Source organism: Puma concolor, chromosome F2 (genome assembly GCF_028749965.1).
Source record: "Puma concolor isolate L17-30 chromosome F2, mPumCon1.1.hap2, whole genome shotgun sequence".
Lineage (NCBI taxonomy): Eukaryota > Metazoa > Chordata > Mammalia > Carnivora > Felidae > Puma > Puma concolor.
Genome location: NC_141684.1, coordinates 71,568,522 through 71,584,244, shown reverse-complemented (window position 1 = coordinate 71,584,244; position 15,723 = coordinate 71,568,522). Strand labels below are relative to the sequence as shown.

The following is a 15,723-nucleotide window of genomic DNA, read 5'->3' as shown; positions in this document are numbered from 1 at the left end:
CTATAGTAATTCGCCTGAGATCCCACAGCCAGTAAGAGGCAGAGACCAAAACCAAACTTCTATTTCCAGATCTCGTGCTCTTTCCTCAATCATGTGGATGTTGATTACTGAGCTCTTTTGTTTTCAAGTTATAGAAATAATAATCTGATAGCAGTGGCTCTGCTTCCTTTTTAAAACATAGTAGACATTCATTACAGGTTGAATTACTTTACTCTTCCTTTCTGTCAAGAGCTCCTAACCTTGTGCACGGCCTGCTGTTTGGTCCCGCACAGTGATTCTCTGGGATGAGTATCAGTACATAATAATGCATCGTCAGTTCTTTGTGTTTAGTCTCTCAAGTATGGAAGTGAGATTGTTTGCATTTTCCTATTAAATTTTACTGCACATCAAATACTGCCCCTACTGTTCCCAGCTCTGTGCAGTCAGTTAAGACCAAAGACGTATTCTGGTCAATGAGTTATGAGTAGAAATGATATATGTCACTTCCAGGTTCCAACAATAGGATTAAGTGTGAGTTCTCATGTATCTGTTCTCCTTATCGTGACAGATTTGCAAATGATGCATCTTTCCAAAGCCTAACTTTGTGTAGCAGAGCCCTTCTAGATCCCCTAAACCCTATCTCTCTGCCAACTAGCACTGAACCTCCAGTATGAGAAATCAAACTTTGTTGTATTAAACCTCTGAGATCTTTGGGTTTATTTATTATCACTATCACCTCCTGGAAGTGGAGTTCTGTATTAAAGAATGAATTGTGTAGTGTTGACTTAAGAGTTGGCAACACATGATTAGGAGGCTGATATTGAAGGTAGGAAAGATAACAATCCATGTTACACAGTGGTAAACCATTTGGTAAAACTGTCACCTGTAGTAACTTAGGGGTAAGACTGTATTCTTAAAAAATTCCCATCCTAGGAGAAAGTGTGTGAAAAACTAAGTGTTAGTAATATGTCCTGGTTATTATTTGCTACACTTAGCAACATATTAAAGTAAGAAGTGACTGATTTTATAAGTAGAACTTAAAAAAAAAAAAAAAAAAAAAAGGAGTGATGCCCAGAAATCCAAGAACTTGCCATGCTGGAAAAGCCAATTAATTTTTGCTCCCCAAGAAAAAGATAAGATTAATAAAGCATTTGGGAAAAGTCAATGAAAACCAAATATTTTTAGCAAGAACCTGATTCAGGATGTCACCTTCATGCTTACTTAAAACCTCAATGGGGGGCACCTGGGTGGCGCAGTCGGTTGAGCGTCCGACTTCAGCCAGGTCACGATCTCGCGGTCCGTGAGTTCGAGCCCCGCGTCGGGCTCTGGGCTGATGGCTCGGAGCCTGGAGCCTGTTTCCGATTCTATGTCTCCCTCTCTCTCTGCCCCTCCCCCGTTCATGCTCTGTCTCTCTCTGTCCCAAAAATAAATAAAAAAAACCTTGAAAAAAAAATTAAAAAAAAAAATTAAACCTCAATGGTTTAGGATTTCTCAAGGAAAAGATCAGATACAGGATTTGGCTTTATCACTTACTGCTCCAAAAGGGCTCAAATACATTAAGAGAGGTTTGGAGCTGAAAAAGCAAATAAATATAGCAGATCTGAGATATATGTCTCCAAAGAACCATGATGTGTATACTGGAACATAGCACTGATGAAATCAGACAGGCAATATACCTCTAAAGTCTTCAGGGAATTATACTTCCATGGAAACTATGAACTTGCACTGTGAGCCTTAGAGAATTGAAATAACCCTTTGGCCCCCAAACTCCAATGGGAAGGGAGTTGGTTGAAAAACTGTATCCTCTAAAGAAGTTGAGGTATGTATGTTTCAAAGCATGCCTCATCCCATTTGTAACCACCTTACACGTGAAATTGGCTAGATGTGAACTTAATTTGACCTTAAACTTTTTAAATGTCACCCCAAAGGAAACACTGCTTTGATAACCATATGGCCACAGTGCTCTGGATAGGTTAGAATATTGCAATATAGGAACATTCCAGTTTAATGATGTAACTCTGAATGTTGTCACTTTGGACCAGTTAGAATGTAAGCTCTATCAATGCCATACAGGTCCTGGCTGGAAGAAACCAGCAGCCTGCTTGTTTTGGAGCAACCCATGATTCTGGCTTCTTGAATGGCTCCAAGAAATATTGAAATGTCCATGAGCAGAAACCATCTGATAGTGGTCAAGCCCAAGAAAGGCTGACCAATTCAGAGATTTATCTTGTATATCGCTTTCCCACCTTTTAGAGCTTGCTTACGCATTTAGACTTGTAGGAAAGAAATACTGGAATTTATAAATGTTTCATTATGTGGTTGTGTGGGGTTCTTTTGAGTGCATATTGCTACTCAAGGAACTTGGTGTGTGCTGTAACCCAAATAAAACAGAAATTGAACCTAAATTAGAAACTCAATTTCAACTGAGGGCATATTCTGTAATTCCTATTTTGGATGTGGCCAAGGAGTATAATGGAAAAACACACACACACTCAAAAGCCTCTTAAACTTTGATGCCAGAGGTCATGGAGAACAAAGGAGTAGGAAGCTTTTCCAGAGACCAGTGTAAGGCCCTAATCAAAAACCTTTTCACGCCTGCTTAGGAGGTCTTTGCCACGTGTCCAGTGTGATTTCAGAATTGCTGGGCTCGGTGACTGCCAGGTATCACCCTTGTCTTTCTGACTGGGAATGTTTTTTTGTGGTTATCCAGTCTCTCTTCTAACGTTTTCTGTTAGGGGTGTTGGGGGGAGGCACTGCAAATAGTTTACATTTTTATTTATACATCTCTAGAACAAGAGAAGCACGTCTGGATATGTAGTAGAGATAAAACAATGGCATAAAACTAAGAAGTCTGGAACTTGGAGCCATATGAAGAGGGTAAAGGACTCTTTGTAGATGGGTAGAGTGTTAGGAAGGGAGCTAAGATATTTTTTAGTAACCACAGGGGTAGACTGTTGGAGAAAGATTGATATTCACCAAATAGTCCTGAGCTTGTCCACACTTCCCAGCTCCCTTGCCTTTCACAGAGCCCTGTGTCTTGTTCTGGCCAATGGGCTATGAGCAGAAAAGATGTGTGCTACTTCCAGCTGAAGCGTAAGAGCAGCCCCAAGTTCTCTGTGCATCCTACTTCCCTGCTGTGGCAATTCCTCACCTGGCCCCTGGGTAACTATTTCTGTAAGTGGTTATAGAAAGGAGAAAAGGAGGAAGAGGCACAGCACAATTAACATTAACATCTCAGGAGGAAAAAAGTTTACAAAGTTTTTAAAAGGATTGAGCTCAAGAAGAAAAGAATATTAGAGTGGGAATGAGAGAAAATTTTCTTTAAAAAAAATTCACAGTTGATGCCACTTTGTAAGTCATGTCCATGATTAATATATATTAGAAGATGCACCTTTAATTGAGCTCATTTATCTGTAATCAAAACTCAGCAGCAACCTCAGATCATTTTGGGGTGGTATACCTTTTTGAATAACTTTCTATATGAAATTCATAACTTTATAAAATATTTAAAAATACATCTATATGTGGGAGGGTTTATCATTCATTTATTCATTCATTCATCATTTATTCATCTATTCAACAAATATGTATTGACTCCTCTGATGTTCCAGGCACCCTTCTAGATGCTTGAGAAGCAGTAGTAGTAAACAAAACAAAAATTTCTAACACATGGTGTTAACATTCTATTGAAGAGAGATACAGTAAACAGATACATAAATAAATATATGATGCTACATCATAGTTGGAAGAATTCTGATAACTTCAAACCTTCCATGAGATATATAGTAAAAGATTGCTTTAGGATATTTCATAAGTTTTCTTCTTTTAGTAAATATAGAAACTTTAGATAACTACAAGGAAGAAAAGCAACTTGTCCAACTTGACAAAAAGCAAATTTACCTATAATCTCACTGTGCTATTCTATGAGCTCACCAACTTGATATTTGGGGCAGGAGGAGAGTACTGTATTTGGTATTTTGCTTTTCGTTACTATTTTCTGAGCATTTTTCTGTGTTGCTAATAGTTTTCAAAAATAAGTTTTTAGTAGCCATGAATATAACAGGCTATATACAAACAATGTTAATGTTTTTATTATTTTTGACAAACTTTATGATTATAAATTGAATTTATATACATAAATCTTTATGTAAATTTATGTACATAAATTTTTATCTGCATATCTGATTATATAATTAGGAGAAGGTACATAAAGTGGAATTACTTGGTGTATATGTGTGTATATTTTATGATACTGGATGTATGTTGCAAAATAGGCCTATACAAATGTTACATTTTCTTACTATAATTATAGTATTGTTACTGTTGTAACAGTATGGGACATTAAGTAGACTTACAACCTCAGCCCAAACTGCACCTTGGTGTTATTTTAAATTACATATCTGTATGATGTTTTAAAATAGGTTTAGTATACACTTACCTTTCCTTAGTGAATTCCTTGTCATTTGCTCTTTCTCCTTGTTTCCTCTTTTTTTTTTTTTAAATTTTTTTTTTCAACATTTATTTATTTTTGAGACAGAGAGAGACAGAGCATGAATGGGGGAGGGTCAGAGAGAGGGAGACACAGAATCCGAAACAGGCTCCAGGCTCTAAGCTGTAAGCACAGAGCCCAACGCGGGGCTCAAACTCACGGACCGTGAGATCATGACCTGAGCCGAAGTCGGCCGCTTAACCGACTGAGCCACCCAGGCGCCCCATCTCCTTGTTTCCTCTTAAGCCATAAGAATTTTTCTTTTGATATATGAGATATTTTCTGTATGAAACATATATCTGTTGCAGTTTTTCCAAATGGTCATTTATACTTATGCTTTTATGATAATTTACATTTGAGAGTATTCTTATGCATTCAATCTTATTGATATTTTGGGGGTGGTGATTGCTTCTATTCCTCTTATTCTTAAAAAAACTTCTTCATCAGTAAAATATTTCTTATATTCTTCTAGTTTATTTTTTTTAAATAATTTTATTTTTTTATTTAGTTCTTTAATCTTTGTGTAGCTAATTCTGGTGCGGTGAGGGTTAATTTGAGCCTTTTCCAAGTTGTTTATTTTCTCACTACCATTTGTTAATAAAATAATCTGTGCTTTTCCATGTAGGTTTGTGATACTTTTTCATTTGTTAAATTTACACACACACACACACACACACACACACACACACACACACACGGGTCCGTTTCAGAGGTTGCATTAATCTGAAAGATTCTGTTTTTAAGATTGGTGGTAGTTGGGGTCGGGGGTGATGGTTCCTGTACTTTTTGTCCCAGGTGTTACAAAATTACAGTAATTCTTGGTATTGTCTTGATGGAACGGGGGAAAGCGGCGGTGCGGAGGCACTTAGGACCCAGGGGAAAGCCAGGCTTGGTATAGAAGGACAGAGTCTCCGGCGCACACGCCTCCTACCAAAATCACAGCCCCGTGGAGCCGGGGCTCTCATTCACAGCTTTCTAGAGAAATCTGAGCCCGAACCTGCCAGAATAGGGGATCTCACCCACTCAGCTCAGCAGCGAGGACACCTGCAGAAACACATTCCTAAAGCAAGGCTGAGCGGCTGTGTGAAGGTATTTGTTGCCTTTTTTCTCCCTTCTGTATTTGCAGCGCCTCCCCGCCTTTCCCCCCAGCTCTTGCGATGCCATGGCTGCGGCGTTTCAGCACTTCGGTGCGTGGACAGCTCCCATCTGCAATCCCTCCGCACTCCATCCCTCCCGCACCCCACTTTCCACGCCTTCGCGGTCCATCCTCCTCCTCCCGGCGCCCGCTCAGCCTGCGCTCCCTTACACCATCAGCACCCCCATCTCTCCACCATCACCGTCATGATCTCCACCATCACCAGCGCCGTAACTACAGTCCACACAACTGTGTCTTGTCACTTAGACAAAGCCCGAGGTCCTCAGGGTAGAGCAAGAGAACCCAAGTTTTCAGGCGCAGGAAGGAAAGTTCAGGTGTACGACACCCTTGAAAACAAAGAGACGCCTGCTTGAGAGAAAGGGAAAGTGAAGCCAGGACAGAGAGAGACCCTGAACAGGGGGACAGATGGGGCACTTGCCAGACACCAGCAGTTAGCCAGCTGCCTTTCAGCAGATTAGGGGCTGTTTTGGTTAGTTCAGCAAATTAACATGGCCTGGGGTATAGTGTTATTCCAGCAAAACAGATATGTAAGCTCAATCTGTGTTTCTGGTTTTCCAATGGAGAATCACCAGGAAGCAGGGTGGGGGTGACTGATGACTCATATTCACCCACACGCCAATTTGCCTTCCTAAGCGTTTATTACAGAAACTCTGGAATTAAGTTTTTTACTGAAATGTTTTGTAAAATGGAGACCCCCAAAGATGAACTCTGTGGCCAGAGTAAAAATTAAAATGTTGATGATGATAACTTAACAAATGTGGCTCTCATTGGAAAGTGCTATTTGTTCCAGGGTCTCTTCCTGTCTAGTTATTTCATTTCGGTTTTCCAACCTTAAACCTCTCTTTGAGGCAGAGAAGATAGATCCCTTGGCCAAAAGGCCAAAGTAGTAATGATATTCAGAGCAGATGGCCTGTCTTTGTTCATCACTAGTCAAGGACTGACTCGGATTTGGAAGGCGAGATTTTTGTGTGCTTTCTCAGTAATCAGGCGATAACACCATTTTCCCATAATAGTAAAGGGTAATAGAGTGCAAAAATTGAAAAGGCATTTTATGTAACTATGTTCTGCTGGGCTCTGCTTTTAGAGTGCTATCATTTTCTATCTCAGCTGAAGGGAAGTTGGAACATCTTTCAAATATCCGGGAGGTCCAAACCCAAGTCATAGCACCTCTTTAATTTATCCAGGATCATCTCTTTTATAAGAGTTAACAAACATCAGAAAATAAGAACCTGAGCCTGTCAGAAATGAAAATCTTTCAATGAATACCCATTTAATCAATTATTACTGAAGAGCAAAGTATTGGGTGGGTTTTTTTGTTTGCAAATTATTTTTCATAAAAATAACAAAATAACATCTTAATTAAAAATGAAATGGATCGTGTTTTCATATGAAAATAATGTCTTAATTAAACAATTAAGTTTAAACCAGAGCACAGAGAAGGCTTATTTAAAAATCACTCTTGTACATTTATTCTGCTTTCCTTAAAAAAAAAAAAAAAAAAAGAGTCAATGAAGCAAGTTTTGTCTAAACTGGCTTGCTCATTTTGTCAAAAATAAAGCTAGTCAAAAACAAGTATCTTCTGGAAGAAGTTTTGAGGAAAAATTCACACCAAATACTCTTCTGGAATGAAGAAGAGTAGATTTTGTCAAAAGGTACTTGCCGCTATTAATTACATCAATACTGGCATAATTCAATTTGCCTCTAAAATTCACTCACTTTTGAACTCAAACTAAAAAAACTAGTGAAAATATTTGGTGAAATATTTGCTCATTTATATACTGTCTTTAGATTGGTAATATCCACAGTAAAAAAAGACCCCTCACATCCCAAAGAAACAAGATTCTTAATATACCCTTATCTGTTTGCAAAGAATGGTTCATCCCAGATAATTTTTTAAAGTGTACATATTGCCTGTTCTGGCTGCTTCAAAACAGAAACTCAGGCCAGGAATCCAGTGCCTCTAATGCTGCTGCCTTCCTGTGCTTAATACAATTTCCTGAGGTTGGGGAAAATTCAAAACAATGCTGCTTCGGTGAGATTTACAGGCATCTGTCTCAGAAGTGATGCCTTTCTCTGATGAAATATTATGCTAGGCTTATTAATTTTTATAGAGTGCTCCTATCCTGGCTGCTTCTTTTATTCTTTCTTCTATTAAGGGCTATTTCACTTTTTTCGTATTTTCAGTAACATAACATTCTCATTTTTATAATGGATTTAAAGGTGAACAGAAGACATATTTTCCATCACAGTGGCATCATACATTTTTGTAGACATGTTCACAAAGGGCACATCCTTTTGGAATCATGGAGTGCAAAGCTGGTAAATTTTTATTTCCCAAACGGGGGACTCAGGAACTCTTCAGAGCTAGTGGTGTCTTCTCACTTTTGCAAGCTTTACAAAAAGACACCTTATTAACCCTGAGAAGTCTATTCATGACTTTACACACACTTCCTCAAAGCAGAGTCATCCTTAGTAAATGGATTCAGACTTATTTGGATCTTCTCTCCTTTCCTGTTACATAGTTACTGAGACAGGAGGTAACATAGCAAAACGAATATAAAAACTACGAAGTTTGGTCCCATGTAGTCAGCCCAGAAATACCCCTCAACATTGCCAAGAGAGATCTTTTCCTACATTACACCCTTCTCCCAAATTTTGATAATTTTGATCGTTGTTCATTTTATCCAGATTTCAGTGGAATAAATTTGTTTCAGGAGAAGATCCACAATGTGAATTGCTGCAAGTCTGTAACCCCCTAACATCAATCCCAAGTGTTGTATCTCTCTAGATAGAACCATGCTTACCTTTCTAGCCAAGTTCGTCTTTGCTAAAGCGAAGTTTGTCTTTGGTTTGATTCTTCATGGATGTGGAAATCAACTGGACACTCACCTTCCCTCAAACACCTTTCATTTATTCAGTTAATAAGTTCATTATTGTTCACTACCTCTGCTCCCCTTCACAGCCCTTTATCATCTCTTCTCTGGCCAGGTGCTCTCCCTTTTCATGGACATGTTTCGGCAGGAGAAAGTTTTCTGTGTAGGCAGCTAACTTTCTATGAGCCTTTCTTCTTCCTGATTTCTGAGCCAGCAGGAATTTTCCCCATATGTGTTTTAAGATGATTGCTCTTGTATTCTGGACCCTTTTAACCACATCTCCAATTTATTGATATTATGTAAGCCAACTTTCTCCACCTCTTCTCCTTAAAATCACATCATGTCAATTCAGCTTCTGTTATTGGTCAAATGTCTTGCCTAAAGCTCCATACCTTTATATGTCTTAAGTTACATAGTGTATTCAGTGTTCATTATGTTGTAGTTTGGGAGGAAGGGAAGTCCTGGGCCTGGGAATGGCGGAAGGGCTCCCATCATAGGTTTTATGAGTAAGAGAACTCTAGTCTGATGTGTGATCAAAATAACACAAAATAGACAAAACATGAGATTCTCCTCTTTTTCTCTCTCTTCCTTCTTTTTCTCCCTTCCTTTCTCTTAGCATTTCTTGCTTACCCCACTCCTTCCTTTCTTCATTGTTTTCTGTTTACATGTTAGAGCACACAAGCACATGTACAATTAATGGAGTGAGCGATCTGACAAACTTTTATGAGCATTGGTATTCCAAAAGGAGTGAGACACTGGATGTGCTTTTAGTCTCCTGTTGGACACAGTAGCACTGTTTTTCACAGACAGGGTGAGCTTGACCTCACAGATAATTAACCTACCTTCTCAATCCTTTTGATTCACTGCAAATCCTCTTGAGCAGTGCTTCCCAAACAAGGTACATACAAATTGCCTGGGAATTCTGGTACCCGTTCAGCAGGTCTAGGTGGGTACTGACATCCTGTATTCCCAATAAGCTCCTGGGTCCTGCTGATGCTGCTGATCCATGGACCACACTTTGAGAAGTAAAGACAACAAACAATTTCCTTCTTTAAAAAAATTTTTTTTTCAACATTTATTTATTTTTGGGACAGAGAGAGACAGAGCGTGAACAGGGGAGGGGCAGAGAGAGAGAGGGAGACACAGAATCGGAAACAGGCTCCAGGCTCCGAGCCATCAGCCCAGAGCCCGACACGGGGCTCGAACCCACGGACCGCGAGATCGTGACCTGGCTCAAGTCGGACGCTCAACCGACTGCGCCACCCAGGCGCCCCTTTCTTTTTAAACATTTCCACCTTAATATCTGATTAACAAATAATGGCACTCATACTAAAACAAAACAAGAACCATCCTGGGATCTAAGACAATAACAGCTTAGAAATTATAACTGTAGTTGAGGAGAAAGTTATACAAATAACCCCTTTCTTCCCACCTCACCCTTATGCACCTTGTGTTCTATGTTGACCTCGAAGTTTTCTTAACTTTGATTCCTGTGGCCAACATCATCTGCCTAATCACATCTAGAAGGGTCCCAGTCACATAGAATGCTGGGGAAAACAGAGAGGAAAAGAAAGCAAGTGGCTTTAGTGGCCATCTTTGGGTGAACCCTGCCTTTCTTACATTTTTCCAGATCTTCTTCCTCTAAAGAGTTTATTCTTAGAGAAATACCCTCTTCCCTTGATGAGAGAAGAGTCACATGTTTGTTTGTTTTTTCCTTTCCCTCCTGCTGATACTCCTAAGAAGCACAACTAAAATTAAATTTTAAATTGGGGCATTGACTGCCAGTGACTTCTTATGGGGATAGTTTAATAGCATAGAAAAAGTTCTAGTCTAATTTTCTACATCTTAATACATTTTTCCCTGTAGATTGTCTTTATTTAACATACAGTGAGGTATAAGGCAAACACTACTTCAACTAAATACCCTTCTACAGTGAAGAGGCAGAAAAACCCCATGCCTTCTTTACAAGTTGTCTTTTCCATCAACTCCTTGATGGAAAACTTGACTCCTTGAATTATTTTTCCCAAAGCAAACTAAAAGAATAAAAGTCGTATAGCTTGTTCTAGAACAAAGGTCACAATTGTCTGTCAAAAGGTCCATCTTCAGCGTCCCAGACTACTCTAATTCTGACCTGGCATTTATTTTGGGTACAAGTTCCCAGTGTCTCTACTCTGATGGAACTCATTCCAATTTACTCTTAATCTTTCTTGTGGGCAAGAGCAAATGGGAGAAGATGACTGTGTGCTTAGTTGCTATTTTAAAGGGTGCCAATGGAGTCAACACAATGAATATTTATATGGCAAGGGTAAGCCCTGGGCTAAGATTGAGCTAAAGGTGATGGACATTTGACCGTGAGCCAGGAGCTAAATTCTGGTCACACTGTACTTTCAGATGATTAAAGGTCTCCCTTTTATCCTTCTAGACTTCTCTCCCTGCCCCTGGTATAAGTAGTTCATAACTGCAAGTTGGGTAATGTTTGAGAGAACATTGATGGACTAGGAACCATTCTGTTACTCCCAGGATTTATGTTCTTTTGCCAGTACTTATGCAGAGAAGTCATACAAGCCCTAATGGTCAGTTTCAAATTCATCATTTGGAAAAAAGACTCTTTTCTATTTAGCACCAAAGAATATTATAATCAGCCAGCCTCTAAGATTAAATGTAGGTGCCACTGGCAGTAAGGGAGCTTATCATCTTTCGGAAAAGATTTCAAATACAGTTGTACTTAAAAAAAAAGATTTTTGCTCACTGTGATTTTCAATTTTTGTCTAGATGTATCAGCAGCATCTATTTTTATTTCATTCAGTATAAAAATTCCTTTCAGTATTCCTAGGGGAAAAACATAGTTAAAAATTTTGAAGTGAGATTTTAGAAAGGTGAAGAGTCATTGGGGTTAACTTAATTCAATATTCATTTAAAATCTGGAAACATAATTTTCACACCTACTAATGAATGAGGTAGTTGATTAGACTTTCATGTGGAAAGTTTTATCTCTGAGATTCATTTTTCATTTTTTTCTCATAAAAACAAATGTGGGTATAGTTTCTCACTTATATTTATATTAATTTAAATTTATGTGTACTTAGAAGGATTCTTTGTATTACCAAGAACATCCCAATGCAATAAATATTTGAAGTATTTTCATTATTTATTGATGTTCTTATATTTCCAACAGTATCTAGGCTTCATAGATTTTATCTTTCTGGTCGTGACAACAATATACTCTTTCCTCCCCAGATCTGGCCAACTTTACAACATCCTTTAAATGATCTTCCTTAGGACTGGTGGGGTGTGGGTGTGGGTGTGTGCCTGTTGTGTGAGTGAGTCATTGTGAGGGGACAAGTGGTGTAGAGAAATCACCTACACTGAGTGGCAGGGCAAGGTCATTGATAGAACATGGGCTTTATGTCAGGTGGACTGAGGTGTGAATCTTCATTCTTCTAGCTATAATTAATCTATCTAAACCTCAGATTTATCCTCTCATATAATAATTAACAACCCGGCTTTAAAGATTGGTGTGGAGATGAGATCATAGAACATCAAAGCTGTAGGCACATAATAAGTACTCAACAAATATTTGTTTCCTCACGCCCCGAGTTTTTAACATTAGTTTATTATCTGACTTAAGACCAGTGCTTAGTTGTTCTAAGACTCAGTATCTTTTTATTTACCTGGAAACAACAAAATTATGGTATCAACAAGATTACAGTAAGTGTAAAATGGAGCTTTTTATTTCCAAAGCACTTTTACCTACATCAGTTCACATGGTCCTCAGCATCTCCTAAAGAATTCTTTTTCTTCTACTTCTTGCAGTATCACTGTAACAATGAAGAAAGACAATTGGTGTAAAATGCTTTGAGATAATACATACACATGTACATAGTCTGTAGACAAGATCTGGTTATTGGCTTATATTTAATGTGTGTTTCTGAAGATAATGAAATAAATGAAAGTAATAAATTATAAAATAACCAAAATCAATTTTATTTCAATTATTTTGCTTTCTGAAATGACTTTTCCACCTGGATTCTTTAGTTCATAAATACTAGGATATATGTTTATAGGTGTGTGTGTGTGTGTGTGTGTGTGCGCGTGCGCTGAATTTTGCATAAGGGAATACACAAATAGATCTTTTCTAATGGAAACTTGAGAGGAAGTGAGAATCTTAAATCTATGGATGCCATGATTTCAAATATCACAATACAAAGATTCTTCTTTTCTCTCTCTCATACAAAATACTACTACTTAAATGTGTAGTTTATTAGAAAAAGCATGCGTTAGAAGTGGAAGTTAGCTCCTATGTTGGGCTCCCTAGGGCACATGGTGAGTTACTCTCCATGTATCTGTAACAATGTCTAAAAAAAGAATCATTTGGGACCCAAACAGCAATGGGAAAGGTGGTTTCTGAGGCCCACATGCATCTATCTGAAGTACCCTTTTTGATTATCAAGCACATTTCAGTCCCCGGATCATGTTTCGCACTCTGCTAGGCATGGCAAAATATCAATCCTTCAAATAGAATGGTAAGATCTTTGATCTGGCATTTTAGCCAAAGGAAAATACATAAAGGAAGAGCAAAAGTTTGCGACAGCTGGAAAAGGCATCGACAGCTAGATTTTTTAAACAGCTTTAGTCATCTTCTGGCGAAGAAACAAGGACAACACTAGACTTCTGTAAGGTATGGTATTAGGCTGCCGAAGAATGTCTGTCAACTCCTTCAGCACATTTAGGCTTATAGAGTGGTAAATCTAGAAGGAATTTTAGTAAAGGACAGTAGGGTTCTGAGAGGGAAGGTGACTCACTGAAGGTCACACAGCTCTTAAGTAGTAAATATGAGAACCTCTTTGCTACACATAAGAGGCAGAACAGCTCAGTAGAAAAGAGCATGGGACTGGAGAAAGATTACTTGGTCTTGAACCCAGTATCTGCCAGCTAGTAGCTGTGTAACCTTGGGCAAGTCATTTTACCTCTCTATGCCTCAGTTCCCTCACCTGAAAAATGCAGACAATAATATACTCTTCTCATACAGTTCTAAAGATTAAAGAATGTAATACATAAATAGAGAGTATTAAGTGCCTGGGACATAATAACTACAGTTATAATAAATTGGAAATTAAAGCTCTTGTTAGTATTCATACCCCTAGGACAGAAAACGACTCCTACTTCATGTGATACCAAGTCCAATGTATCCCTTTATACTTGTTTGACAAATTTAGAAAAGTTGAATGAGAACCAAGTCCTTCACGTGAACAGAAGATGACAGTCAAGTGAAATGCTACGTCCTGGAGAACGTTCTTGAACGGCATAGCATTTTTAACCTTAAATATTATCAATTGAAGTCGTTCTTTAAGTAGTAGTTTATTCAGAGATCTGAAGTGAAGGATTTGCCTTTAATGGAAAATATCTGTTTCATCCTGAGTATGAAACCCAGCGACCCTAGCTTGGGTTCTCTCCCCAGAAGCTTCTACTGTATGCTGAGGACAGAATAAAGATGTAGATTGAAGCAAATTTATTTCAGTTATTATAGATTGGAGGCATAGCTATGTGTGGAAGCAGGCCATGAAAAATGCAACCTCCGCTCTCTCCTTGAACCCAGAGTAATTTATTTCAGAAACATTGTAGAGTTCCCTGAACTATAAGGTGTTTAACTTGCTCCCAGAACCTTTAAATCTTCTGAAGGGGACAAGCTATTGCTATGACTTGTCTAAACGTCCTGTGCCATGGCTTGGAACAGGGACCATCACCGAGCATGCTTCAAGGAGGCAGTGATCTGAAGTACAACGTGCCTAGGCTAAATTCTCCTAGGAAATTAAGTTAGCTGCAACACTGTCATTTAAGGAAAATGGTTCCAGAGGCATCCAACAGAATGGGAAGCAACTCACTCATTGAAACAATGTTTTGACTACCTTCTTTATGCATTTACTCTCTATATTTTTCGGGTACCTATGCCCCAGTAGACACTGTGTTAGGTGCTGAGGATAGATGGTGAGCGTAACAAAGGTGCTCCACCCATGGAGCTGACACTCTTTGTGCCAGGCCCTGTACTGGGGATACACAGATGAGCGGGATCCAGCTCTTCTCCACAAAGAGTTCAGAGGAAAAAGCGGGGGAGGACAATGGCAGTGAAATGATGCGGTCAGGGCTGTGAGGCTACCAGTGACCTGTGAAGGTCAGGGAGGCTTCCTAGAGAAAGCGATGTCCAAGATGACTCCTGGAGGGCAAAGAGGAGTTCGTCAGTGGTTATTCTTTGCCAAGGTCCTGAGAGGTGAGGAGAAATGTCAAGTGACTCTGTGTGGCTACTTGGCCAGATGGTGAATCTGGAGAGAGATAGGCACCACACGGCGAAGGGTCTTAAAAACCTTATTACATAGTTTTATACTTTATCCTAGGACAATTGGACAATTCAAGGAATGACATGAGCAGATTTCAATTACAATACAGAGAATGGACGAGAGAAGGGCAAGTTTGGCAGCAAAGGTGCCATACGGAGAATGTTGCAGGGCTAAATAGACAGTGTGAGATTGGATGGAAAAGATGGGCAGATTTAAGAAATATTATGGAAGTAATTGTCTGGAAGTGGGCAATAAGGGAGAGAGTGGAATAATAGTGGACTCCCAGGTTTTTAGAATGGAAGCTGCACAGACGGTGACATTAGTCACTAAGGGATGGAGGTGGAAGGACAAATTCAAGATGAGGAACGATGGTTAGTTCAGGTTTAAGCATATGGAGTCTGTGGTGTGTAGAAGATGTGTCTGTGAGGTTGCTGAAAAGGCAGTTGGATATGTAGCCTGGAGACCGAGAAAGAGCTATAGACTGAAGTTATATTACACGTAGGCGGTCACATCTTGGGGCAAGATCCTGGAAACGCCCAGTAAAGCGTTCACAGAAAGAGAAGAGGGAGCAGGGATCAACACGGCTAAAAGAAAAATCACGGTGTCTGGAGTTAGAGAAAGAGAGTGGGAGAATGGGGGAGAGAGTTTTAAGAAGGATGAAGTCAGCAATATAAAATATTGATAGGGGTCACCCATAAAGAGTACTGAAATTTGTCTATTGGATATAGGAACAAAAATATCATCACTAGTAGGGTGACCATCTTTCTGGGTTTGCTTAGAATTGTCCCAGTTTATAGCTATTGTGCTAGCATTATTATTATTATTAGCACCCCCTCGTGTCTAAATTTGGATAATAAATTATATGATCTTCCTGGTCAGTTCGTTGGTGGGAAT

General features: G+C 39.1%; 1 protein-coding gene across 1 annotated transcript in view; it reads left to right on the top strand.

Moving 5' to 3' along the window:
- The first annotated feature begins 5,374 nt into the window (after positions 1-5,374).
- CLVS1 (clavesin 1) overlaps positions 5,375-15,723 on the top strand; it is a 174,491-nt gene continuing 164,142 nt past the window's right edge. The window contains exon 1 of the mRNA XM_025922836.2: positions 5,375-5,557. The gene's annotated coding sequence lies outside the window, so the exon portion shown is untranslated. The remainder of the gene's footprint in view (positions 5,558-15,723) is intronic.